The 27,018-nt window shown below is 44.5% G+C and overlaps 3 pseudogenes across 1 annotated transcript; 2 read left to right on the forward strand and 1 right to left on the reverse strand.

Annotated features, from left to right (window-relative positions):
* Positions 1 to 200: 200 nt before the first annotated feature.
* LOC144673240 (uncharacterized) lies at positions 201 to 6,542 on the reverse strand (annotated as a pseudogene).
* On the forward strand, positions 6,314 to 26,706 carry LOC144673247 (uncharacterized; annotated as a pseudogene). The gene is made up of 4 exons (XR_013574273.1): positions 6,314 to 6,388; positions 19,201 to 20,120; positions 22,120 to 22,497; positions 25,083 to 26,706. The product of XR_013574273.1 is annotated as an uncharacterized LOC144673247 (transcript).
* On the forward strand, positions 26,563 to 26,929 carry LOC144673243 (large ribosomal subunit protein eL37-like; annotated as a pseudogene).
* Positions 26,930 to 27,018: the final 89 nt, after the last annotated feature.

A 27,018-nucleotide genomic window follows, 5' to 3' on the forward strand; every position in this document is an offset into this window, starting at 1 on the left:
GCTCCATGAGCTCCTCACACTTGTTGTTGGAAGTGAGGATGGAGGGGACAGGGGTGAGAGAGAGCACTTCAGAAGGAACTAACCTGGGTTAGAAATATTGAAAAGACTCAAGACACTGTGTGTTTAACACAAAGCTAATCTAATTGACTTTTATCTACAATATCAGCCCGAATAACTGGGCTAGAGTTTATTAATATCATCAGAAACAGACCCCAATACACATAATTCAGTCCTGAATGTGATTAACAGCAAAATCCAACCATTGTCGTTACTTGTGAACTTGCTGGTGTCTCTGCAGTGTAGATAAATAAGCAAACCCCTTCCCACATTCAGAGCATGTAAGTGGTCTGTCCCCAGTGTGAACTCGCTGGTGTGTCAGCAGGTTGGATGACTGGATAAAACCCTTCCCACATTCAGAGCAGGTGAACGGCCTCTCCCCAGTATGAACTCGCTGGTGTCTCAGAAGGTTGGATGGGTGGGTGAATCCCTTCCCACATTCAAGGCAGATGAATGGTTGCCCCCCAGTGTGAACCCAGTGGTGTGTTAGCAGGATAGATAACTGAGTGAATCCCTTCCCACACTCAGGGCAGGTGAACAGCCACTCCCCAATGTGAATTCGCTGGTGTACAATGAGTTGAGATGAACCCAGTCCCGCAGTGAGAGCACCTGAACGGCCACTCCCCAGTGTGAACACTTTGATGAGGCATCAGGTCCTGGGAGCTTTTAAAACATTTCCCACACTCTGGGCATTTAAAAGGTCTCTCATCTGTGTGAACTCGCTGGTGTGTCAGCTGATGGGATTGCTGAGTGAATCCCTTCCCACACATGGAGCAGGTGAATGGCCTCTCATCACTGTGCCCATGCTGATGTCTCAGCAGTTTGGATGACTGAGTGATTCCCTTCCCACACACAGAGCAGGTGAATGGCCTCTCCCCAGTGTGACTCTGCTTGTGCGCAGTGAGTTGAGACAACCACCTGAACCCAGCACCTGAATGGTCTCTCGTCAGTGTGAACACGTTGATGGCGCATCAGTTCCATGGAACCTTTATAGCACTTTCCGCAGTCCGGACATTTAAAAGGTCTCTCCTCAGTGTGAACTCGCTGGTGTGTCCGCAGGTTGGATGACTGAAGGAATCCCTTCCCACACTTAGAGCAGGTGAATGGCCTCTCCCCAGTGTGAACTCGCTGGTGTATCAGCAGATAGGATGAACGAGTGAATCCCTTCCCACACTCGGAGCACGTGAATGGTTTCTCCCCAGTGTGAGTGCGCCAATGACTTTCCAGGTCAGACGGGGATTTGAATCCCTTCCCACATTCCCCACATTTCCATGGTTTCATCCCGTTGTGACGGCATTTATGTTCTGATAGGTCAGATGATCGGCTGAAGCCTCGTCCACACACAGAACACGTGTACGGTTTCTCCTCACTGTGAACGGTGCTTTTTCCTTCCATGTTCAAAATCCAATGATATTTAGGTTATGATAAATTGGGCGACTCTGTCAGATTCTGATGTGATGTTTGGTTTGAGTTTCCCGACTGCAAATCCACTCCTTCTAATACCCTGTGAAATTGATTTAAAACAGAAAAAGTGAGTTAGAGAGAACCCACAAAAACAGGTTGTGAAATTGAGCTGAATGAATCTGGTAATTTGTGGGGCCGGCACCAGGAAAAAGTGACCATGAAAACTGCTGGATTGTCCTAAAAACCCAACTGGTTCACTAATATCCTTCAGAAACATAGAAATTAGGAGCAGGAGTAGGCCATTCAGCCCTTTGAGCCTGCTCCACCATTCAATATGATCATGGCTGTTCCTCTATCTCAACGCCATATTCTTGCTTTCTCTCTATAACCCCTGATGCCCCTAATATCCAAAAAATGATCAATTTCTTCCTTGGCTATACTCAGTGACCCGGCCTCCACAGGCTTCTGTGGTAGAGAACTCCACAGGTTGACCACCCTCCGAGTGAAGAAATTTTTCCTCATCTCAGGGAAGGGAACCTGCTGCGTGGTCTATGCCCACTCAAGACTCTGTCCACAAATTTCAAAATTGTGCCTGAACACTGAGGTCTGGGTTATTTATATGTATCAGGTACAGCGCGGGTGCAAACACTGACTCCTGGGGAACTCAGCTCTTAACCTTCCTCCAGTCTGAATAACATCCATTAACCACTACTCCCTGTTTCCTGTCACTCAGCCAATTTCGTATCCATGTTGCTGCTGTCCCTTTTATCCCATGAGCTATAATCTTTGCTCAGAAGTTTGTTGTATGGTACCTTATCTAATGCCATTTGGAAGTCCATGTAACACAACATTAACAGCATTACCCTGAACAACACTTTCTGTTACCTCATCAAAAACCTAAAGCAACGTGATTTTCCCTTAACAAATCCATGCTGGCTTTCCTTAATTAACCCACATTTTCTCAAGTGACTATTAAATATGTCCTGAATGACCATTTCTGGAAGCTTCCCCAGCACCGAGATTAAACTGACTGGTCTGTAGTTGCTGGGCTTCTCTTTACACCTTTTTTGAACAAAGGTGTAACATTTGCAATTCTCCAGTCCCTGTGTCAGCAACTCTGAATCTCAGGAAGACTGGAAAATTATGGCCAGCGCTTCCACAATTTCCACTCTCATTTCCCCTCAGTATCCTTGGATGCATCTCATCCAGTCCTGGGGTTTTGTCAACTTTGTCAGACAGACTATCCAATATCTCCTCCTTATCAATTTTAAACCCCACAAGGGTCTGAACTATCTCCTCTTTCAGAATCACCTGTGCAGCATATTTTTCCTTGGTAAAGGCAGATACAAAATATTCATTTAATACCTCAACCATGACCCCTATCTCCATGCCTAAATCATCTCTTTGGTCTCTAATTGCCTCCACTCCTCCTTTTACCATCCTTTTACTATTGACATGCCCATGGAAGACTTCTTGATGTATTTCCATGTTTGCTTTCAGTCTCTTTTCATGCTCTCTTTGCTTTTCTTATTTGGTTTTCCAAATCCCTCTGAACCTTCTCTATTCATCCTGGTTCTTGGTTTTATTATCCAGCTGACATGTGTCATAAGCACACTTTTTCTCCTTTATCTCAATCTCTATTTCTTTTCTCATCGGGGGAGCTGTGGATTTGTTTACCCTACCTTTCCCCTTCATGGGAATATATCTTTACTGTATCAGAACTCTCTCTTCCTAAAAGGCAGACCATTGCTCAGTTACTGTTTCACCTGCCAACCTTTGATTCATAAGACCATAAGATGTAGGAGCAGAAGTACGCCATTCAATAAGGTCATGGCTGATCTGATAATCCTCAACTCCACTTTCCTGCATAACCCTTGATTCCCTTACAGGTTAAAAATCTGTCTATCTCAGCCTTGAATATACTTAACGACCAAACCTCTACAGCCCTCTGCAGTAAAAGTTTCCACAGATTCACTACCCTCTGAGAGAAGAAATTCTTCTTCATCCCTGTCTTAAATGGGTGACCCTTTACTCTGAGATTATGCCCCCTGTTCCTAGACTCTCCCACTCAGCATCTACCCTGTCAAGACCCCTAAGAATCTTATATGTTTCAATAAGGTCACCTCTCACACTTCTAAACTCCAATGAGTACAGGCCCAGCCTACTCAACCTCTCCTCATAAGAAAATCCCTCCATACCCGGGATCAACCTCAAGAACCTTCTCTGGACTGCCTCCAATGCCAGCATATCTTTGCTGAGAGAAGGGGACCAAAACTCTTCACAGTATTCTAGGTGTGGTCCAACTAGTGCCTTGTATAGTTTTAGCAAGGCTTCCCTATTTTTAAACTCCATTCCCTTTGAAATTCCAACTTACCTCGGTCATATCCATTCTTACCCCATTGAAGTTGGCTTTCCCCTAGTTAATTATTCTGACCCTTACTTGAAATCTTTGCACACAGGTAGAACAGATAAGTTGTTTACCTTCCACATTAAAAGTTTGATGATATTCAGGTCCTGACGAATCAAATGACTCTGTCAGATCTTGATGTGATGTTTGGTTTGAGTTTCCCGTCCGTCAATCCTCTGCCTCTAATACCCTGGAAAAGAAATTTCCAAAATCCATGACTGTCAGTCCAGGATAGACATTCAGAGGAAAAATACATTTCTCTTGGTTTGAGTTTATTCTGTGTAAATCCTCCCCTTTTAACCCCCTGTAAAAAGAGTTTCCAAAATCCATCCCTGTCAGTCCAGGATGGACACTCACAATATTCTAAACAAAAACAGAATTACCTGGAAAAACTCAGCAAGTCTGGCAGCATCGGCGGAGAAGAAATCAAGAAGAAATTTTAACAATATTCTCTCCTCCTGCTGACAGGGAAAGGGATGAACGCACATGTGGGGGGCATTTTAGTGACAGAGACCACAACATGGTACAATTTAAGCTTGTTTTGGACAAAGAAATAGACAAGTTGCAAAAAAAATGTTTTGGATTGGGGGAAGAGCAGATTTTCGTAAAATAAGGCAGGATCTGGCCAAGGTAGACTACGAACAACTATTTGTGGGGAAATCTACAGAAGAGCAGTAGGGGGCATTCAAAAAGGAAATGGGAAGGGTTAAGGCTTAACATGTTCACTCTAGGGTAATAGGAAGGAGTAACAAGACGAGAGAACCACGGATGACCAGAGATATTCAGGATATGATGAGAAGGAAAAGAGAGGCTTTTAGCAGGTACAAGGGGAGCAAATCAGTGGAAGCATTAGTGGAATAGATAAAGTGCAGGGTGGAGCTTAATCACAGAATCACAGAGTGCAGAAGAGGCCCTTCAGTCCATCGAGTCTGCACTAACATGTGAGAAACACCTGATCTACCTACCTAATCCCATTTACCAGGACTTGGCCCATAGCCTTGAATGTTATGATGTGCCAAGTGCTCATCCAGGTACTTATTAAAGAATATAAAGCAACACGCCTCCACCACCCTCCCAGGCAGTGCATTCCAGTCACTCCGGCTCCACCCATAGATTTCCCCCTTGGTCCCTAATGGGTCCTACTCATTTCCTGGTTATTCTCTTCCTATTGATATACTTCTGGAATATCTTGGGATTTTCCCTGCTTTTCTAGCCAGAGCTTTCTCATACCCCCTGTTTGCTCTCTTAATTGCTTTGGGAGTGTCTTGGGCTACAGGAAGATATAGACAGGATGATCAAATGGGAAGATAAGTGGCAGATGTAATTTAACCCTGAAAAATGTGAGGTGATACACTTTGGAAGGAGTAATTTGATAAGGAAGTATTCAATGAACGGCATGACACTAGGAAGTTCTGAGGAACAAAGGGACCTTGGCTTGTGTGTCCATAGATCTCTGAAGGCGGAGGGGCATGTCAGTGGGGTGGTAAAAAAGGCAGATGGGGCATTTGCCTTTATCAATTGATGCATAGAATACAAAAGTAGGGAGGTCATGTTGGAGTTGTATAGAACCTTGGTCAGGCCACAGCTGGAGTACTGTGTGCAGTTCTGGTCGCCACATTATAGGAAGGATGTGATTGCACCGGAGGGGATGCAGAGGAGATTCACCAGGATGTTGCCTGGGATGAAACATTTAAGTTATGAAGAGAGGTTGGATAGACTTGGGCTATTTTCGTTGGAGCAGAGAAGACTGAAGGGTGGCCTGATCGAGGTGTACAAGATTATGAGGGGCATGGACAGGGTCTATAGGGAGCAGCTGTTCCCCTTAATTGAAGGGTCAGTCACGAGGGGATACAAGTTCATGATGAGGGGCAGGAGGTTTAGTGGGGATGTGAGGAAAAACTTTTTTACCCAGAGGGTGGTGACGTTCTGGAATGCACTGCCTGGGAGGGTGGTGGAGGCAAGTTGCCTCACATTCTTGAAAAGTTGGAAATCTCTTCTTAGCTTCCACCTATCACTGGCCCCCTATCGAGCTCTCCTGTCCCACCCCCTCCTACCAGCTTATATTTCACCTCATTTCTATAAGTCTTAGTTCTGATGAAGGGTCATACGGACCCGAAACATCATCTGTATCCCTCTCCGCAGATGCTGTCAGACCTGCTGAGTTTTTCCAGGTAATTTTGTTTTTGTTCTAGATTTCCAGCATCCGCAGTATTTTGCTTTTATCCTTTAAAAAGTACCTGGGTGAGCACTTGGCACGTCACAACATTCAAGGCTATGGGCCGAGTGCCCATTAGGTAGGTAGGTCAGGTGTTTCTCACGTGTCGGTACAGACTCGATGGGCCGAAGGGCCTCTTCTGCTCTGTGTGATTCTGAGTCCAGCTCCACATTGTCCCCTATATAAATGGCGGCGGCGCATGCGCCCTGCTGCACATTGCCCCTATACAAATGGCGGCGGTTTACTCGGGCCTCACTCCGAAGGTAAAGCGGGCCCCGCCTGCCGCCACCTCGTTTGATGCAATGGTAGGACCGGTAGCTTCTTACTCACGGTTTCAGACCTCTACTGGATGTTTATGAAGATCCCCGCCATCTCCGTCGCTTCCACTCCTCCCCACTCACCGGCTCCCTTAACTCGCCTGTTCTCGATATTTCTCAGTCCTTCGGACAGCTCCGGGCTTTCTGGACTGCGCATGCTCCGGTTTGAGCTCACATTGCGCATGTTCCTGTCGCTGCCCGGTACAGCGCCTGCGCAAGGAGCTCCTCTAAACCATGGCCGAGCCGGCACCGCCCACATCCCGTGAATGAATAAAAAGAATAGGGTCCATTCCGCCCCGCGGCGAATGCTGGGTAAAATGCTGCCATTGAAACGTGATTGTGTTCAACGGAAAATTATGTTTTGTGATCCGATGCTGATTGGAGCCACAGGGCCAAGATATAAAATTATCATAAAAGCAAAATTCTGCGGATTCGAATAATCTGAAACAAAAACAGAAAATGCTGGAAAAACTCAGCAGTCCTGACAGCATCTGTGGATAGAGAAACAGAGTTGATGTTTCGAGTCCGTATGACTCTTCTTCAGAGCTGACTCATCTCCACAGATGCTGTCAGACCTGCTGAGTTTTTCCAGCACTTTCTGTGTTTGTGGTATATAAAATTATTAAGTCCATTGATACGGCAACCAAACTGCACTCCACCATAGCTCTGTCCCGGTATAATTAACAGCAGAACATACATCTATGGTTAATTGTGAGATCACTGGACTCTCAGTAGGCGGTTTGAACAAGTGACTTTTCTCCCCATACACAGAACATTAAAACTCTCTTGTCAGTAGAAATGTAGCAATTTTGGATCAAAGCCTCTGAAGGTTTAAAACTGGTGTGTTAACAGGTGGGCAAAGTGAGTCAACCCCTTTGCACAAATGCAGTGTCTGAATGGTACCTCAGGTGTAACTGTGTTGCTGTGCAGGAAATGGGATGACCGAGTGAATCACTTCTTCTGAAGAAGAGTCATACAGATGTACATTAACTCTGTTTCTCTGTCCACGTTACTATTGTCCTTTTTATTCCATGAACTATAACTTTTCTCACAAGTCTGTTGTGCAGCACTGTATTGAATGCCTTTTGAAAGTCCATAAACACATCAAGAGCATTACTCTCATCAACCTTCTCTGTTACCTCTTCAAAGAACTCCAGCAAGTTTGTTAAACACGATTTCCCCTTTAGAAATACGGGCTGGCTCTTCCTAATCAACCCACATTCTTCCATAGGACGACTAATTCTATCCTGAATAATTTTCTCTGGAAGCTTCCCCACCAACAAAGTTAAACTGACTGGTCTGTAAATGTTGGGCTTATACTTACCTTTTTTGAGCAAGGGCGTAATGTTTGCAATTCTCCAGTCCTCTGGCACCTCCGCTGAGTCAAAGGAAGATTGAACGATTATGGCCAGTGCCTTTGCAATTTCCACTCTCATTTCTTTCAATATCCTTGGATGCATCTCATCCAGTCCCCGTGCCTTGTCAATTTTAAGTACCAACAGTTCAACCAACACTTCCCCCTTATCAATTTTGTACCCTTCCAGTGACAGAGGTTCCCCGTCTGTCACTGTGGCCTGTGCAGCATCTGCTTCCTTGGTAAAGTCAGATGTGAAATATTAATTTAACATCTCACCCTGCCTCCATGTATAATCCCCCATTTTGGCCCCTAAGCGACCCTACTCCTCCTTTTACTATCCTTTTTATGTACCTATAGAAGACTTTGGCATTCCCCCTTATGTTGGCCCCAGTTTATTTCTCATGACCCCTCTTTGCTTCACTTATTTGCATTTTCACCTCCCTTCTGAACCTTCTGTAATCTGATTGGTTTCCAATTGTATTTTCTATCTGACACCTGTCATTGGCACACTTTTTCTCCTTTATCTTAACTTCTATCTCATTTTTCATCCAGGGAACTCTGGATTTATTTGCCCTACCTTTCGTTTTTGAGGGAATATACCTCGAACCATTTCTTCTTTGAAGGTAGCCCATTGTTCAGCTACCTCTTCCCACCAACCTTTGGTTGTAGTCTATCCGACCCAGTTCTGTTCTTGCTCTATTGAAGTCGGCCCTCCCCCAGTTAATTATTCTTACTCTGGATTGCACATTGTCCTTTTCTACCATCATCCTAAACCTTATGATAGAATGATCATTGTCTCCTGCATATTCCCCCACTGACACCTGATATACTTGGCTCACATCTTTTCCAAGAACCAGGTCTGGCAGTGCTTCCTTTCTTGTTGGACTGGACACATGCTGTAGAAAATTTGCCTGAACAAACCCTAGGAACTCTTGTCCCTCTCAACTCTTTACACTACCACTACCTCAGTCTATATTCAGGAAATTAAAGTCTGCCATTATAACTACTCTATAATGTTTGCACGTCTCTGCTATTTCCCTGCAGATTTGGTCCTCTACATCCTTCCCACTAGTTGCTGGTCTATAGACTACACTGAGCAATGTAATTGCACCCTTTTTGTTCCTTAGCTGTAGCCAAATTGATTCTGTCCTTGAACCCTCTGGGACATCCTCTTTCTCCAGCACTGCAATGCTTTCCTTAATCAATACAGCCACCCCTCCTGCTTTTCTTCCTGCTCTATCTTTCCTCAACACGTTGTTCTCATATTTAACACCCAGTCCTGCCCTTTCCAGAGCCAGGTCTCTATCATCGCCACAACGTAACATGGCAATCTGCGCCCGTAACTGAGCAATCTTATCTACTATACTCCGTGCATTCACATACATATAGTGTAACCCAGATTTTAAGTGCATTACTTTCTCCCTCACTCCCTATTTGCTATTCAGTGTTATCTGTCTCTCCCAGTATTTTGTGCACCTTGGTATTACTCTCTAATATTCACTCCTGGTTCCCACACCCCTGCTGAATTAGTTTGAAGCGTCCCCCTCCCCCCACTCCCCCCCCCCCCCCCAACAGGACAAGCAAACACACCTCAAGGAGCTCAGTCCTGGCTCTGTCCAGCTGCAACCCTTCCGGCTTGTACAGGTGCCATCTTCCCTCAGAGACAGTCCCAGTGTCCCAGGAATCTAAAGCCCTCCTATTTCTATACTCACTTGCACATGACACTGGAAGTAATATGGACAGTAATACATTTGAGGTCCTGCTTGCTAATTTTCTACCTAGCTCCATAAATTCTGTCTGCAGGACAACATCCCTCTTCCTACTTAAGTCATTGGTACCAACGTGGACCACGACCTCTGGCTGTTCACCCTCCCCCAGAAGAATATCCTGCACCCATTCGGTGACATCCTTGACCTTGGCACCAGGAAGGTAACATACCATCCTGGAGTCATGTTGACGGCCGCAGAAACACCTCTCTGTTCCCTTAACTAACGAATCCCCTATCACTATTGCTCTTCCTTTCTTCTTCTTCCAACTTCTCTTGTAGCTGGTGTATGGAGAAGATCATGTCCACTGTAGAACTACCAGCAAGAAACACCACTGTGGTTCTCCATAGACTCGGTCTGCAAAAAGATAAAGTCTTTAAAACATGACCCTAGTGAAGGTCTTCCTAGTGACGCTAAGGAGTGAGATGGCCCAGTAGTCACAATCTCTTCTGTCACCTTTGCTTTTGGTTATTGTGATGATTTTTGTGTCACGCATGTGGAATGGTTCCTACCTCTCAACAGAGAAGTGGGTGCTAACAATAGATGGGACTTTCCATGCTCGAGCAGTTCAGCTGGAATTCCAATAAGCCAGGTGACTTTCTGCTTGCTGAACAATCAATGGCCTTTTCAAGCTCGAGTGATGAGGGTTCCTTGTCCAACTAACCATGACAGGAAGTTACTTGAGAGTCAAACAGAGACTGGCAGATGTCCATCTCATGGGTGTACAGATCACAGTAATGTTCAACCCAGCGGGACATCTGATTACTTCTGTTGGTGAGCACTTCACCATAAGATTTCAGTGGGAGTCAACTTTGGTGATGGTCGAACCAAGTGCCCTTTTCATCCAATCACTACATAGCACATAGATTTCCTTCGTCGCAGGTTGGTTGAATTTCTTGACACAGGTCGATCCAGTGTTTATTTGCTGTTATGGCCAATGCAGTTGGTGAAGTATAGTTATTTAAAAATCCCAGAGGGAAACTTTAAACAACTGTCATAACCTATAATTTTGAGTGTTATGTTTGAGGTGCGACCTTAAATTCAGGAATCAGACCATCAGTTCTCGAGGTTTTACATTAAACTAATTGAAACATTTATTAATTTACACAGGTTAAAACATATACACATGGCTACAAATTACTACTGTTATAGTTTTTAACAAATTCCCAAACTAGTCCCCATTAAGGCAACAGCAACCCATAGACTTAACCAAACACCAGGCAAAGCATTTTCACCTCACGAATTCAAAATGAGCTTATTTTCACTTTGGAGCCAGTTGGAGGCTTGCAGCTGCCTTTTGACCTTACATTGCCTCGCCTGCACACCTGAAAACTACTGAAATTATACCTACCAGCCCCACTGAATGTTAATTCTCATTGTATCAACAACCTCTCTGAACTTCACCTTTTAACAATGAAACTCCTTTCATAATACCAACTTTATGAGTAATATGAACAAATTGCTTGGCAGCTGGTAGAAAAGTGTCAATTTTCACCCCACTTGTTGAATGATCTATTCAAAAAATGCAAATTCATGCTATCTCTGTTACATAACAAAACTAGCACATTTCAAAGCACCCAGACTAACTGGCTTTAATCCAATTAAGACATGCCCGCAGACTAAACCTCTATTTTAAAAGAAAAATATTTTCCAAAATATTATAGACATTAATAGCTTCATGACATTGAACAGCATCTCCTTGTCTGGGCTACATTCAAGTTACAGAGGGCTCTAGCTGTTGGGTCTATGTTGTGCATCAGGTAGGTTTTGCTTTTTACTTAAATAACAGTTGTCATGTCTGCTGATTAGTTCTCAAAATAGTCTTTGTTGTGGGTTCCATCTTTACCAAATGTTACTGCTGCTGTGTCAGAAATGATTGAACTCAGCAACTTCCAAGCTTCATTGATATCAATGTTGATCGATGAAGCTTTTATTGATGTGCCTGTAAAATATTTTAATATTTTGATTGTTCTTTGATAATTTAATTTCATAAAGGAGGTGTCACGGTGAAGAATGTGGAAGTCAGTAAGAATTGTCAGTAAGGACTAATCAGCACTTTCTAATTGGAGATGTTAATCAGTGGAACCTTTCAGACACTGAATTGTAGATTTTGCACCAAAGACCAAATTGGGATTGAAGTGAAAGTTCATTACTTTATTGTAAATGTGTTCCAGTTGAGAGGGGAAAGATCACAGATGGGGCTTTTAAAAAGTGACAATCAGTGACATCTCAGGAATATTAAACTCCATCCAGTTCTCGGGGTTGTTAACATAAGCAGGAACAAACCTGAGAAAGAAACAAAGAAAATAGGAGCAGTACTAGGTCATTCGGCCCTCGAACAGTTTGTATTTCTTTGTTCTTTCCGGATGTGCAAAATGTTTTAGTTGACGGGTAATATGATCGGCGCAGGCTTGGAGGGCCAAAGGGCCTGTTCCTGTGCTGTCCTTTTCTTTGTTATTTGAACCTGCTCTGCCATTCAGTATGATCATGGCTGATCCTCTATCTCAACACCATCCTCCCAATCTCTCAGCATTCCCCTTGATACCGTTAGAGTCCAGAAATTGATCTATTTCCTTCTTAAATATATTCTTTAACTCGGCCTCCACAGTCTTCTATGGCAGAGAATTCCACAGGTTCACCACCCTTTGAGTGAAGAAGTTTCTTGTCATCTCAGTCCTAAACGTTTTACCCAGAATCCTGAGACAGATCCCTTGTTCAAGACACCACCTCCCCCCAACACCCCTCCCCCTCCCAGCTAGAGGAAACATCATCCCTGCATCCAGTCTGTTCAACTCTGTCAGAATTTTATATGTTTCAAATAGATCTCCTCTCATTCTTTTAAACGCCAGTGATTACAGGACTAGTCAGCCCAATCACTTCTCACACGACAGTCCTGCAATCCCAGGAATCAGTCTGGTGAACCTTCGCTGAACTCCCTCTATGGCAAGTATATCCTTTCTTAGGTAAGGAGACCAAAACTGCGCACAATATTCCACAATACTATCAATCCTGGGTGTGATTAACAGCAGCAATAACAACAGAATCCAATCCCTGCAGTCACTTATGAATTTGCTGGTGTCTCAGCAGGCTGGAGGACCTCGTGAATGCTTTCCCACATGAGGAGCAGGTGAAAGGTCTCTCCCCAGTGTGATTGCGTTGGTGAGTCAGAAGGTTGGATGACTGCCTGAAACTCCTTCCACAGGTAATGTAGCTGAACGGATTCTCCTGTGTGAATTCTCTGGTGTAACATCAGGTAGGTTGTCTTCGTAAATCCCTTCCCACACACGGAACAGCTGAATGGTTTCTCCCCAGTGTGAATGTGTCGTTGGATTTCCAGCTAGGATGAAGAATTGAATCTTTTCCCACAGTCCTCACATTTTCACGTTTCCATGGTGTGGGCGTCCTTGTGTCTCTCCAGGCTTGACAATAAGTTGAAGCCTCATCCTCACACAGAACATGTGTACGGTTTCGCCCCACTGTGAATGGTGTGATTTTTTTTCAGGCTGTGTAACTGGTTAAAGCTCTTTCCACAGTCAGTTCACTGGAACACTCTCACTTGGATGTGTGTGTCTTGGTGCTTTTGCAGTCACACCGATGTTTGAAATATTTTCCACGTACAGAAGAGACAAACATTTCTTCTTCCACATTCGAAGGTTCATGATATTCAGGTCCAGAATAATCAAGTGACTCAAACCAAGATGATTGTTTAGAGTTTTCCATCTACAAATCCTTCCTTTCTAATTCCTGCAAAAAGAGTTTACAAAATTTATTGTTGTAAGTACAGGGTGTAGAAATTCAGAATAGACAATTCCAGTTTTTAAATTATTCTTTCTCTGGATGTTGGCGTCACTATGTTGCCAGCATTTGTTGCCCATCCCTGATTACCCTTGAACTGAGTAGCTTGCTAGCTTACTCAGTAGCTGAGTAGCTTGCATTTCAGAGGGCATTTAAGAGTCAACCACATTGCTGTGGCCCTGGAGTCATGTAGATCAGACCAGGTAAGGATAGCAGATTTCCTTAAGGACATTGGTGAACCAGATGGGTTTTTACAACAATCAAAGGTAGTTTCATAGTCACCATTACTGAGACTAACTTTTAATTCCAGATTTATGGGATTTGAACCTCTGGATTACTTGTCCAGTGACATTACCACTGCGCCATCGCATTTCCCTGATAGAATATATTTTCATCTTGTTCCTCAAAACTGTAAATCCACGTTCCGCACACACTCCCACCTCCATGGGTTTCTATGAGATCCCCCCTCATTCTTCTGAACTCCGGGAGAAGCCCCGCAGCTGCAAACCAGGAGCTGATAATTATTTCTCAGGGTTTGCGGATCCACAAAGTGTTTCCAAATCCTCCCCGTCCAGCCGCCGGCTCCATCGCTCCCTCCCCCCGGGCCTGTCACCGCGGGGTAAACACGGGGCCTGGGGCCTACCCCAGAAGTTGATCCAGTTCCCAGTCCAGCCGCGGTTTCCATTCCTACCCTGTGCTCACAATCTCCTCCCGCCTCCCGAACCGTCCGCTCCTCCTCACTCTGTCACCATGACTGACACTGAGCATGCTCAGAACGCACACCCACACTGCACCTGCGCACTGGACTCCTATAGCCATTGATAGGGGACTTTCTGCAGCGCGGTGTGTTCTGGATACACAAGCCGCCATAGGGGCGAGCCAGTAATCAGTAAGATTTTATCGCAGTAGGCAAAATAAAAGATCCATGGGTGAAGAGAATACTGGACACGAAGCACAATGAGGGGTTATAACACTTTAGTAAATACAGGTGCACATTACACTGATAGGATATCAGTTACACACGAGCAGCCGGTGGTGTGGAGCCTTCTGAGAGTCCGCATCCTTTACAGCGAGTATTTACAGGCACTCCGACATGCAAAACCATCTCATTTAATCAGATAAATTTGTTTACCGCTTATTATTGCGACTGGGGTCACATTCGAAGTTCGTGCAGCCTGCAGCTCCCCGGTTTTATTAACCCACTCCCTCCAGCATTCTTTTACCCTCAAGAATCTTGTCATTGGCCTCAGTCTTTTTTTCTGTATGCTCAGGTCACACTGCCCAAAACGTAGCTACTCCTGCACTGGGGCACAAGGAACAATCAGCCTCTCATGCACTGGTGAACTGCATTTCCCTTATATCCTAGTGTCATGCTATGATTACAGCACAGAAGGAAGGCATTCGAAAAATTGTCTCTATTCCAGCTCTCTGCATGAGTTACTCACCTAGTCCCACTCCCGCCATCTTTGGCACATAGCCCTGCGTTTTTTTTCTCTTCAGATAATTGTCCAATTCTCTTTGGAAGACCTCAATTGAATCTGCCTCCACCACATTCTCAGGCAGTGCATTCCAGATCGCACTTGCAACATAGAAACCTTTTCTTCATTTCACAGTTGCTTCTTTTTTCAGTCACCTTCAATTCGTGTCCTCTGGTTCTACTCTTATCTTAAATATGACTTGCTAGGAACAGCCTCTATTGCAGATCTTTGGTTTCAATGTGTGCAAGCGCCTTTATTATACAGAAATGCTTTATACAGTTTTTAGAATTATTTATGAACATAGGACTTAGGAGCAGGAGTAGGCCATTCAGCCCTTCAATCCTGCTCCGCCATTTAATAAGATCATGGCTGAGCTGGTTGTGTCTCAACTCCACTTTGCCGTGTGTCCTCCATAACCATTGACTCCCTTGTCTATCAAAAATCTGTCTAACACTCGTTGAATAAATTCAATGACCCAGCCCCCACTGCTTTCTGGGGAAGAGAATTCCACATTCCAGCAACCCTTCAAGAGAAAAACTTTCTCCTCAACTCAGTCTTATATGGAGGTCTCTTATTCTTAAACTGTATACCCTGGTTCTAATCCCTCCCACAAGTGGAAACATCGTTCCAGTATGTACCTGATCAAATTTATGTCTTCCACATTTGGCTTCTCTCTGTCTACATTCTCCACCTCGGGGCTGAAATATATTCTTCATTTTATAGCTTCGAAGATTATTTCTTTGTCAGTGCAAACATTTCCATTATATTCTTTCTCCTTGTAACCTATCTAAGAATTATCTCCATCAAGCAGAACATCAATATAAGGAGAATTAACATCATCTGTAATATCAGGAGGAAAGTAGTAGCTGCAATTATCCACGGATATTGTCCTGCATTGTATACTATCTCTCACCGGAGCTGTTCACAAGGGTGGCCATAGAGCTCTCAATGTTTTTCTTTTTTGCTGCTTCTCTGCCAGATGTTGTTCAATATTGATTTAAGGTTCAGAGAAATCGGTGGAATTGGACAGCCAAAACTTTTCACAGTCCCTGAAGAGTAAAGTTCATTTAAATTTCTGAAACATTATGGCTCTTATCCCCAGTATTGTTCAGGTTGGTTGTTGTGAGGCAAAATGTTGTCCATCTGATCAGGCAGGAAGTGTCCCCATATATGTATGTGAGTGTGTGTGTGTGTGTGTGTGTATGTGAGTGCTGTTTAAACCTCACATTTACACACACAGATCCCACTTCTCCTGGAACAACACAAAGAGTCTGCTGCTTTCTAGGTCCTTCCTTTCCCTTCACTATTATCCTCAGTTAGTTCACAAATTCCTTGTGTACATCATCCATCAATACTTCCATGTTCTCCATTTTAAATACTTCAATCGATCATACCAACAGAGAGCAATGAGATTGCTGCTGTCACAGGCAATCAGTTCTGAAATATTGTCAATCTGATTTTAAGGCTTGCTGGAGTACATACGAGCATATGAATTAGGAGCAGAAGTAGGCCACCCGGACCCTCGAGCCTGATCCGCCATTTAATAGGATTATGGCTGATCTAATTGTAGCCTCAACTCCACATTCCTGCCTACTCCCGATAACCTTTCACCCCCTTGTTCATCAAGAATCTATCTAGATCTGCCTTAAAATATTCAAAGATCCTGCTTTCACTGCCTTTTGAGGCAATATTGAACAACATCTGGCAGAGAAGCAGCAAAAATGAAAAACATTGAGAGCTCTATTGCCACCCTTGTGAACAGCTCCGGTGAGAGATAGTATACAATGCAGGACAATATCCTTGGATAATTGCAGCCACTACTTTCCTCCTGATATTACAGATGATGTTAATTTTCCTTAAATTGATGTTCTGCTTGATGGAGATAATTCTTAGATAGGTTCCAAAGACACACAACCCTCTGAGGAAAAAAAATTCTCCTCATCTCTGTCTTAACATTCTATTAGCTTTCCTAATTACCTGCTGTACCTGCATACTAAGGTTTTGTGATTCATGCACTGGGACATCAGATCCCGCTGAATTTTAGAGCTGCTCAATCTCTCACCATTTAGATAATATGCCTTTCTTATTCTTCCTGCCAAAACGAACGATTTCACATTTGCCCATGTCATACTCCATTTGCCAGATCTTTGCCCACGCACTTAACCCATCAATGTCCTTTGTTTCCTTCTTACATCCTCTTCACAATTTCCTTTCCTACCTATCTTTGTGTCACCAGCAAATTTAGCAACTGTTCCTATGGTCCCTTCATCCAAGTCATTTATATAACTTGTAAAAAGTTGAGGCCCCAGCACTGATCCCTGTGGCACACCAGTTGTCACATCCTGCCAACCGGAAAAAGACCCATTTATGCCAACTCTCTGCTTCCAGTTAGCTAGCCAATCTTTTATCCATACCAATATGTTACCCCCTGAACCATGAGCTTTTATTTACTGCATTAACCTTTGATGTGGCACTTCATCACTGATCCAAACCTGCCCACCTAATCACTATCTAAGTTCCAGATTTTAAAATAACTTTTCAAGATAGAAAACGCACATCATTTAGCCCTTTAAAACTGATTCAGCACAGTATACTACAAGACATTGTCTTTGAGATCAGTATTTTCTTTATAGTCTGTGTTGTTCCGAATGATAACAGTATTAAACTTCTCTCTAACCTGTCCTAACCCTTCTGCCGGTTCATTTATTGAAACCAAGGACTCGCCTTGTTCTAATGGTGACATTCACTGTCTGCCCTGCGATGCCTTGAAGTCAGGCCTTAAATTGTTTGTGCATTGTTTCAACATGTTGCCACATTTCACTTAAATATGTTGAAATGTTTGCTCCACACCCACAGGGTTTCATCTGTTTTACGCCACAAGCAGAAAGGTCTGGTTCTCCTGGAGTTTGAGACAAATCAGCTTTCAAAATGATGCAGAGTTTCAGCCAATGAGGGAGATCCGGGTTCAGCCCCGCCCCTCATTCACTCCGATTGGTTGGAGCAGCAGCTGCGCCCTCTCGGACCTCCAAATCTGCCCCTCTTCCTATTGGTCCGGAACTGCCGTCAATCAGCCGTGCAGTGTGAGCTGGAGCATGCGCAGTGAGGCAGACGAAGCTGGCCAACAGTGCGCAGGTGCAGTGTCGAGAAGCGTGGAGCATGCGCAGTGCGATTGATGTCCTTGCGGGAAGAGGCGTCTGTTTGTCCCGGAGAAGCGGAGTCAGAGCGAGGCGGTGGGTGGGAGGATTTGGAAACACTTTGTGGATCCGCAAAGCCTGAGGAATAATTGTCAGCTCCTGGTTTGCAGCTGCGGGGCTTCTCCCTCCCGGGAACAGGCCCAGGTTAACGGCCGCCATCCTGGCTCAGCGAGTGGAGGATGGTTCACATCAGAGGATGGGGGAGGGGGGGACAATAAATAAGAGGTTACACTTTGGGCTCAAATCAATGAGGAATCTGATCTGTGGGAAGGAAGGAAACCCTGGGAGGTGGGCGGGGAGGATTCAGAAACACCCACTGGAGGCCCCAAACCCCCAATAAGACTCATTGATTTTATAAAAACAAAAAGCTAAAAGCTACTGCGGATGCTGGAAATCCAAAACAAAAACAGAATTACCTGGAAAAACTCAGCAGGTCTGGCAGCATCGGCGGAGAAGAAATCAGTTAACGTTTCGAGCCTTCATGGCCCTTCGGCAGAACAGCTATGCTTCAGTTCTGCCGAAGGGCCATGAAGGCTCGAAACGTTAACTGATTTCTTCTTCGCCGATGCTGCCAGACCTGCTGAGTTTTTCCAGGTAATTCTGTTTTTGTTTTGTCATTGATTTTATTGTCAGTTTGCAGACAGGAGCTGGAGAACTGAACCCAGGCAGAGGAGAGGGAGGGAGAAAACTGGGAGTGGAGGAAAGAGATGGTGAGATGGATTTGGATTTCAGCCCAGGGGGGAGGGAGAGTGTGTGGGATGGGCATTTACAGCTTTGGGGAAACGAGAGGAAGAAATGGTCCATAGAAACTAGAATTGTCTGTTCTGAATTGTGTGCTGACAGTTAAGAGTTTTGTAAACTCCTTTTGCAGGATATTAGAAGGGGAAGATTTACAGAGGGAAGCTCAAATCAAACTTCACATCAAGATTTAAAACTGTCACTCGATTCATCAGGACCTGAATATCATCGGCAATTGAATGTGGAAGGAGAAATGCTTGTCTGTTCTGTCTGTGGGAAAAGATTTCAAACATCAGTGTGGCTGGAAAAACACCGAGACACACACAAATGAGTCAGAGTGTTCACTGCATTGACTGTGGACGGAACTTTAACTAGTCACACAGCCTGAAAAGACATCACACCATTCACAATGGGGAAAGACCGTTCACATTCTGTGTGTGGACAAGACTTTAACTGATTATTCAACCTGGAGAGACATAAGGACTCCGGCACCATAGAAAAACCATGGAAATGTAAGGATTGTGGTAAAGGATTCAATTATCCATCTCAGCTGGAAATCCATCGATGCATTCACACTGGGGAGAAGCCATTCACCTGTTCCGTGTGTGGGAAGGGATTCACTCAGACAACCAAACTCATGTCACACCAGCGAATTCACACTGAGGAGAGGCCATTCACCTGCCCTGTATGTGGGAAGGGATTTACTCAGAAATCCTGTCTTATGTTACACTCGTGAATTCACACTGAGGAGAGGCCATTCAGCTGCACTCACTGTGAAAAGAGGTTCAGGTCTTCATCTGACCTCAATATACACCAGTGACTTCACACTGGGCAGAAGCCATTCACTTGCTCTGTGTGTGGGAAGAGATTCACTCATTCATCCGGCCTTAGGTCACACCAGTGAGTTCACTCTGAGGAGAAGCCATTCAGCTGTACTTCCTGTGGAAAGAGTTTCAGGCATTCATCGGCCCCGCTGAACACCAGCGAGTTCACACTGGGGAAAGGCCATTCACCTGCTCTGTTTGTGGGCAGGGATTTACTCAGTCATCCAGTCTGCTGAGACACCAGCGAGTTCACACTGGGGAGAAGCCGTTTAGCTGCACTTCTTGTGGAAAGAGTTTCAGGCAGTCATCCACCCTTATTGCACACCAGCGAGTTCACACTGGGGAGAGACCATTTACCTGCTCTGTATGTGGGAAGGGATTCACTGTATCATCCACCCTTGAGTCACACCAGCAAATTCACACTGAGGAGAAGCCATTCAGCTGCATGGACTGTGGAAAGAATTTCAGGTGTTCGTCTGCTCTCCTGGCACATCAGAGAGTTCACACTGGAGAGAGACCATTCACCTGCTCCGTGTGTGGGAAGAGATTCACTCGGTCCTTCAACCTAGTGACACATGAGTGAGTTCATAAGTGACTGAGGGGGTTGGATTCTGCTGTTATCACTGCTGTTAATTACATCCAGGACTGATAGTCTTACAATATCAGGTTTGTTTCTGCTGATGTTAACAACCCCTATAACTGGCTGGAGTTTAATATTCTGGAGGTGTCACTGATACTTGGGGCTGCAGTGTCCCTTTTTAAAAGCACCATGTGTGATCATTCCCCTTAATTCATGAACTGCTGGAATCGGATCCGTTCCACAGGACATGCATGACACAACAATAATCACAATTTACAAAAACAAAGGGGACAGAGGAGATTGCAACAAAAACTTTGTCCACCAAAGCTCCTCCATCTCATCCACTCCTTTCATGACAACATGCCCTGTACTGTACAGTTTGATGGTTCCACTTCTGACAGTTTCAGTGTGAAGAATGGAGTGAAACAGGGCTGTGTCCTAGCCCCCACTTAGTTTGGTATTTTCTTCTCCATGTTCCTGACCTCGGCCTTCGCTGCAGAAATGGAGGGAGTTTCCCTGCATACTCAGTCAGATGGTAACCTCTCCAATCTGTCCAGACTGAAAGTGAAGACAAAATACAGCCTGTCTCGATCAGAGACCCCCTCTACAGTGATGATGCCCTGCTTGTGACTCACACAGAAACTCAGCTACAAAGACTCGTGAACTGTCTCTCCCATGTCTGTAACTTGTTCACCCTTACTGTAAACATCGAGAAAACTGTGGTTTGGGGACAGGGTGTCACATCTCTGCCCTTGATCACACTAAATAACACCCCGCTGGAAGTGGCCAGTGAATTCTTAGGTCCACAGTGACAGACAATCTGTTTCTCAATGCAGACCTCGATACACGCGTAAGGAAAACAGCTCCACTTTTGGCTGACTCACGAATCGTCCATGGAATAACATCAAACTGCCTCTCAGCACCAAGATGCTGGTTTCAGAGGCCTGTGTCTTCAGTACCTTGTTGTCTGACTGTGAAACATGGACGATTTACAGTGATCAGGAAAGGAAGCTCAACAACTTTCACCTTCACTGTTTGTGGCACATTCTGGGCATCTCATGGACAGAATCAGGAATGTGGCAGTCCTCTCAAAGACAAATCTCCCATATACTCAGGCTGTCATCAAGCAGAGGTGACTTCACTGGCTCTGAAGAAGAGTCATACGGACTTGAAACCTTAACTCTGTTTCTCTCTCCACAATTTCTGCCAGACTTGCTGAGTTTTTCCAGAATTCTCTGTTTCTACCCCATAAGAGGCTGCTGGCCTCTCTTCCATAGTCTTGTCCGTGTCTGGATGGCCCTGGAGAGGGAGCATGTGGTGTCCATCCGTACGATTGATACCTCCCACCACCGATGGGTACCTCAGGGTACAGAGTGTCTCAGAGATACTGGAAGCAACATTCTGGTTTAGTTAGGGAGGTTCTCTTCACTCTAGTTGGGGCTTTGATGCTGATTTTGGGCTCTTTTAGTTTAACTGGACAACATATTTGAGAGAACAATAGAAGAAAGTATGTCGCCTAGAAACTAGAATTGTCTGTTCTGAATTTCTATCCTGGAGTTGACAGTGATGACTTTTGTAAACTCTTTTTACAGGATATTAGAAGGAAATGATTTGAAGATGGGAAATTCAAACCAAACATCTCATCAAGATCTGACAGAGTCACTTGATTCATCAGGAACATGGAAGGAGAAATGTTTGTTCTGACTTTGGGAAAAGATTTCAAGCATCAGTGTGGCTGGAAAAGCATCGATTCACACACACCTGAGTGAGAGTGTTCCAGTTATCTGACTGTGGAAAGAGCTTTACCAAGTTACACAGCCTGAAATAACATCACACCATTCACAGTGAGGAGAGCCTGTACACGTGTTCTGTTTGTGGATGAGGCTTCAACTGATTGTCCAACCTGGAGAGACACAAGGTCACTGAGACCACAAAGAAAGCGTGGAAATGTGGGGAGTATGGGAAGGGATTCACTTGCCCATCCCAGCTGGAAGCTCATCGACGCACTCACACTGGGGAGAGACCGTACAACTGCTCCGTGTGTGGGAAGGGATTCACTCTGATGTCCAGCCTTCATTTACACCAGCGAGTTCACACTGATGAGAGGCCTTTTAAATGCTCTGACTGTGGGAAAGGCTTTAAAATCTCACCGGATCTAATTAAACACCAGCTTGTTCACACTGACGAGAGACCGTTCAGTTGTCCTCAATGTGAGAAGAGATTCAGACAGTCGTCACACCTCATTCAACACCAGCAAGTTCACACCGGGGAGAGGCCGTACACCTGCTCCGTGTGTGGGAAGGGATTCACTTCATCATCCAACCTGGTGACACATCAACGGGTTCACACAGGGGAGAAGATATGTGTGTGGGAAGGGGTTTTCTCAGTCATCGAATCTGCTGACACACCAGCAAGTTCACACTGGGGAGAGGCCATTCACTTGCTCTGTGTGTGGGAAGAGATTTGCTCGATCATCTCACTTACTGACACACCAGCGAGTTCACAAGTGACTGCAGAGGTTGGATTCTGTTGTTAATCACATCCTTTGTTTCTGTTGCTGTTACTAACTCTTGTAACTGGGCTGGAGTTTAATATTCTGGATGTCTGTCAATGAGTTTAGATGAAAGCAGACAGCGCTGTTGTAAGAACATAAGGGCGAGGAGCAGGATTAGACCAGATGACCTGTCATGCCTGCTCCGCCATTCAACACAATCATGGCTGATTTCAGCCTCAAGTCCACTTTCCTGCTTGTTCCCCATGATCCTCGATTCCCTGAGGGACCAAAATTCTGTCTTAGTCTAAATCTCAGTCTTCAACATCTTCAGTGATGGAAACTGAAAATGAAACTTTACAAGACAGAAGGAGGCCATATGGCCCATCATGTCTGTGCCAGCCCAATCCCACTATCCAGTTCTTCGTCTGTAACCTTGCAGGTTACAGCACGTCAAGTTCCAAACTTTATTGATTGGCGCTACGGTCAGTCTCCACCTCATTCCCACAAAATAATCACGGGAACCTGAATTGTGAATCACAATGGTGGGGCTTTTACCCAGCATCCCCTGTGGTAGAGAATGTCCCCTATCCACACCACAGGAGACCGGTGCGCATGTTCAGTGCCCCGCCCTCTAGTGTTTGGAGCATGCGCAGTGTCAATCATGACCATGGAGAGCCACTTGTTTGGTGCTTCTGCAGCTGGTCAAGGGCGATGGAGTCGGCGGCTGGACGGGGAGGATTTGCAAACACTTTGTGGATCCGCAAACCCTGAGGAATAATTATCAGCTCCTGGTTTGCAGCTGCGGGGCTTCTCCCTCCCGGGAACAGGCCCAGGTTAACGGCCGCCATCCTGGGTCAGCGAGTGGAGGATGGTTCACATCAGAGGATGGGGGAGCGGGGACAATAAATAAGAGGTTACACTTTGGGCTCAAATTCATGGGGACTCTGATCTCTCTTTGGGAAACTGAACAAATGGCTTCTTGTAAAAGCTCAGGGTTACATTGGGCAGGAAGAGAACCAGAAACCAAAATGAGACAAGAGACTGAGTTTAACTTAGTTAAAGAGGGAGAGAAAGAAGGAAGGAAAGCCTGGGAGGTGTGGAGAAACCACCTTCATGATTGCTTATTAAGTCTCCACACAGTAATTTTTAGACACAAGGTTAACATCTGATATTCTGTATGGTCGGTCAGGTGATTCAGATTAATAGATAATTGGTTTGGTTCGATAGATAATTGGTTTATGGAAAACTCATCACGGTGGCAGGTACTGAATTGTGATGATGATACAAATAAAACAAGTAATCATCATTCATGACGTAATTATAGGCAATATTAAAATAAAGTGAAAATATTAATCAGTTAAAGGATTGCACAATTATGATCATTTCAGCATAAAGTCATTACAATATGTTACAAAATGCAGGACTCCTTAATTTATAGAATATAAATGAAAGGTCTACTGCACTCTACGTTTTCTATTAAAGTCCTTCGATCATATGTTGTCAGCTTGAGTTCATTAAACTCTCAATCATTTACATCCTATTTATGAGTTTTATACAGTGGGCGATCGGGCTGTCTTGTAGTGTATTTGTCCCATAGCTTATTTGTGGATGGTATCTTTTCTCCTGAACTCCATTATACATTTACTTCCATATGGTTGGGCAGTGCCTTTGAGAGGTGGGATTCTGGAGTTTTCTGCTGAAGTCCAGAGATTTTCCCACATTTCAGCAAGGGAACACACATTCAGACGTTTGATTGTGTAATGTTTTGTCACGAGTCATGACTGAAGTGAATTATCGAACATTTTGCTATCTCTGTAGGATTTGTTGAAAGGATACAGAAAGAATTAATTATCCAACACTTTATTTGGATTTTAGCCCAGGGAGGAGGGAGTGTGTGTGGGATGGGGATTTACAGCTTTGGGGGAACGAGAAGAAAAATGTTCCATAGGAACTAGAATTGTCTGTTTTGAATTTCTGTCCGGGACTGTCAGTGATGTTTATTGTAATCTCTTTTTACAGGGTTTTAGAAGGGGAAGATTTGCAGATCGGTAACTCAAACCAAAAATCACATCAAGATCTGACAGAATGACTCAGATCCAGACCTGAATATTATCGGCTTTTGAATGTGGAAGGAGAAATGTTCGTCTGTTCTGACTGTGGGGAAATATTTCAAACAACAGGAAAAAGCACCGAGACACACACAGACCTGAATGAGAGCGTTCCAGTGCACTGACTGTGGAGTGAGCTTTAATCAGTTACACAGCCTGAAAACAAACAGAACTATTCGCTGTGTGGAGAAACCATACATGTGTTCTGTGTGTGAACGAGGCTTCAACTGATTGTCCAACCCGGAAAGCCTTATGGACACAGACACCATGGAGAAACCATGGGAATGCGGGAAGGGATTCATTCACCCATCGTAGCTGGAGATTCATCGACGCAGTCACACCGGGGAGAGGCCGTTCTCCTGCTCGGTGTGTGGGGAGGGATTTACATTATCATCCAGCTTACATATACACCAGAGAACTCACACTGGGGAGAAGCCGTTCACCTGCTCCGTGTGTGAGAAGAGATTCAATTTTCTGTCCCAGCTGCTGAGACACCAGCTCATTCATATTGTTGAGAGGCTGTTTAACTGCTCTGATTGTGAGAAGAGCTTTAAAAGACGAGAGGACCCGGTCAAGCACCAGTTTGTTCACACTGAGAGACGGTTCAGTTGCTCTCACTGTGGGAAAGTCTTCAGACAATCAATGAAACTCATAAAACACCAACAAGTTCACACCAGGGAGACGGCACTCACCTGCTCCATGTGTGGGAAGGGATTCACTCGACTATCTCACCTCAGCTCACATCAACTTGTTCACACTGATAACAGACCTTTCCAATGTTCAGAATGTGAGAAGACCTTTAAAACTGCAGGTGATCTTCTGAGACACCAGCGAATTCACACTGAGGAGAGGCCATTCCCCTGCTCTGTGTGTGCAAAGGGATTTATTTGTTTGACCAACCTCAAGTTGCACCAGCGAGTTTACTCTGATCGGAAACCTTTCCAATGTTCTGACTGTGAGAAGAGCTTTAAAACTACAAAGGATCTGCTGATACACCAGCGCATTCACACAGGGGAGAGGCCATTCACCTGTTCCGTGTGTGGGAAGGGATTCACTCGTCTAGCTCACCTCAATTCACATCAACTTGTTCATACTGATAACAGACCTTTCAAATGTTCTGAATGTGAGAAGACTTTTAAAGCCACAGGTGTTCTGCTGAGACACCAGCGAGTTCACACTGAGGAGAGGCCGTTCACCTGCTCTGTGTGTGGGAAAGGATTCACTCATTCATCTCACTTAATGAGACGCCAGCGAGTTCACAATTGAATGGAGGGGTTGTATTCTGCTGTTATTGTTGCTGTTATGTACCTCCAGGACTAAACCAGGTTCATTCTGACATTTGAGCTGATGTTAATAATGTTTCAGAAGGGACTCCTTAAGAAGGACTATCTCCTGCATGCATTGCTCTCAAGAATCAATACCCACCACCAGAAATAGTGATATACTTTAGGCTGTATGACACATCTTACATCCTTACCAATGTTGGTAATAAAATCAATAGTTGGGTGGACGCAGATGGGAAAGGAATTATGAAAAAGGATATTGAAGAAAAGAACGAGCTAAACTAGAAGGGAGAAATAATAATGAGATTGGCTGAATACTGTGGAAATAAAACTGGGAAACAAGAAACACTGGTTGTTAAGATTGGTGGAGTAAATCTGTCTGGGAGACAATCAGCATCAAGATATCTGATTCAATAAATGTGTGTCATAACAATTAAGAAAAAATAGCAATTCACATTAGCAGATCTACCAAGGTATAGATCAAACTGAGCCAGAGGACGTGCTTTCATAACCGTAGGGATGTTATAATATTACATTACAATGTGATGAACCATTTAACAGAGCCACTGATTGATGTTGGTAAAATGTCTGCAATGGCTCCCCAGCGCGCAGTGAAAATGACAAAGGGAACATCATCATTTGGTAAAAAGCAGAACAAGACCCACACTCTTTGCCAACGATGTGGGGGCTAAAGCATTTCACCTGCAGAAATCGACCTGCGGCAAATGTGCCTACCCTGCCAAGAGAAAGAGGAAGTATAACTGGAGTGCTGAGGCCAAAAGGAGAAACACAACTGGTACAGGCCGCATGAGTCACCTGAAGGTGGTGTATCACCGATTCAGGAATGGATTCCGCGATGGGACCACCCGGAAGCCCAGACGTTCCACAATGGCTTCCTCCAGCACTGCATAAACTACCAGTGTATCTGCACAACAAATAAAGCTATGGCTCGGAAAGTTTAAAAAAATGTCTGCATTCCCATTTTTATTGTATGGAAATTA

The sequence above is a fragment of the Cetorhinus maximus genome, unplaced genomic scaffold, assembly GCF_964194155.1.
Source record: "Cetorhinus maximus unplaced genomic scaffold, sCetMax3.hap1.1 HAP1_SCAFFOLD_320, whole genome shotgun sequence".
Classification (NCBI taxonomy): Eukaryota; Metazoa; Chordata; class Chondrichthyes; order Lamniformes; family Cetorhinidae; genus Cetorhinus; species Cetorhinus maximus.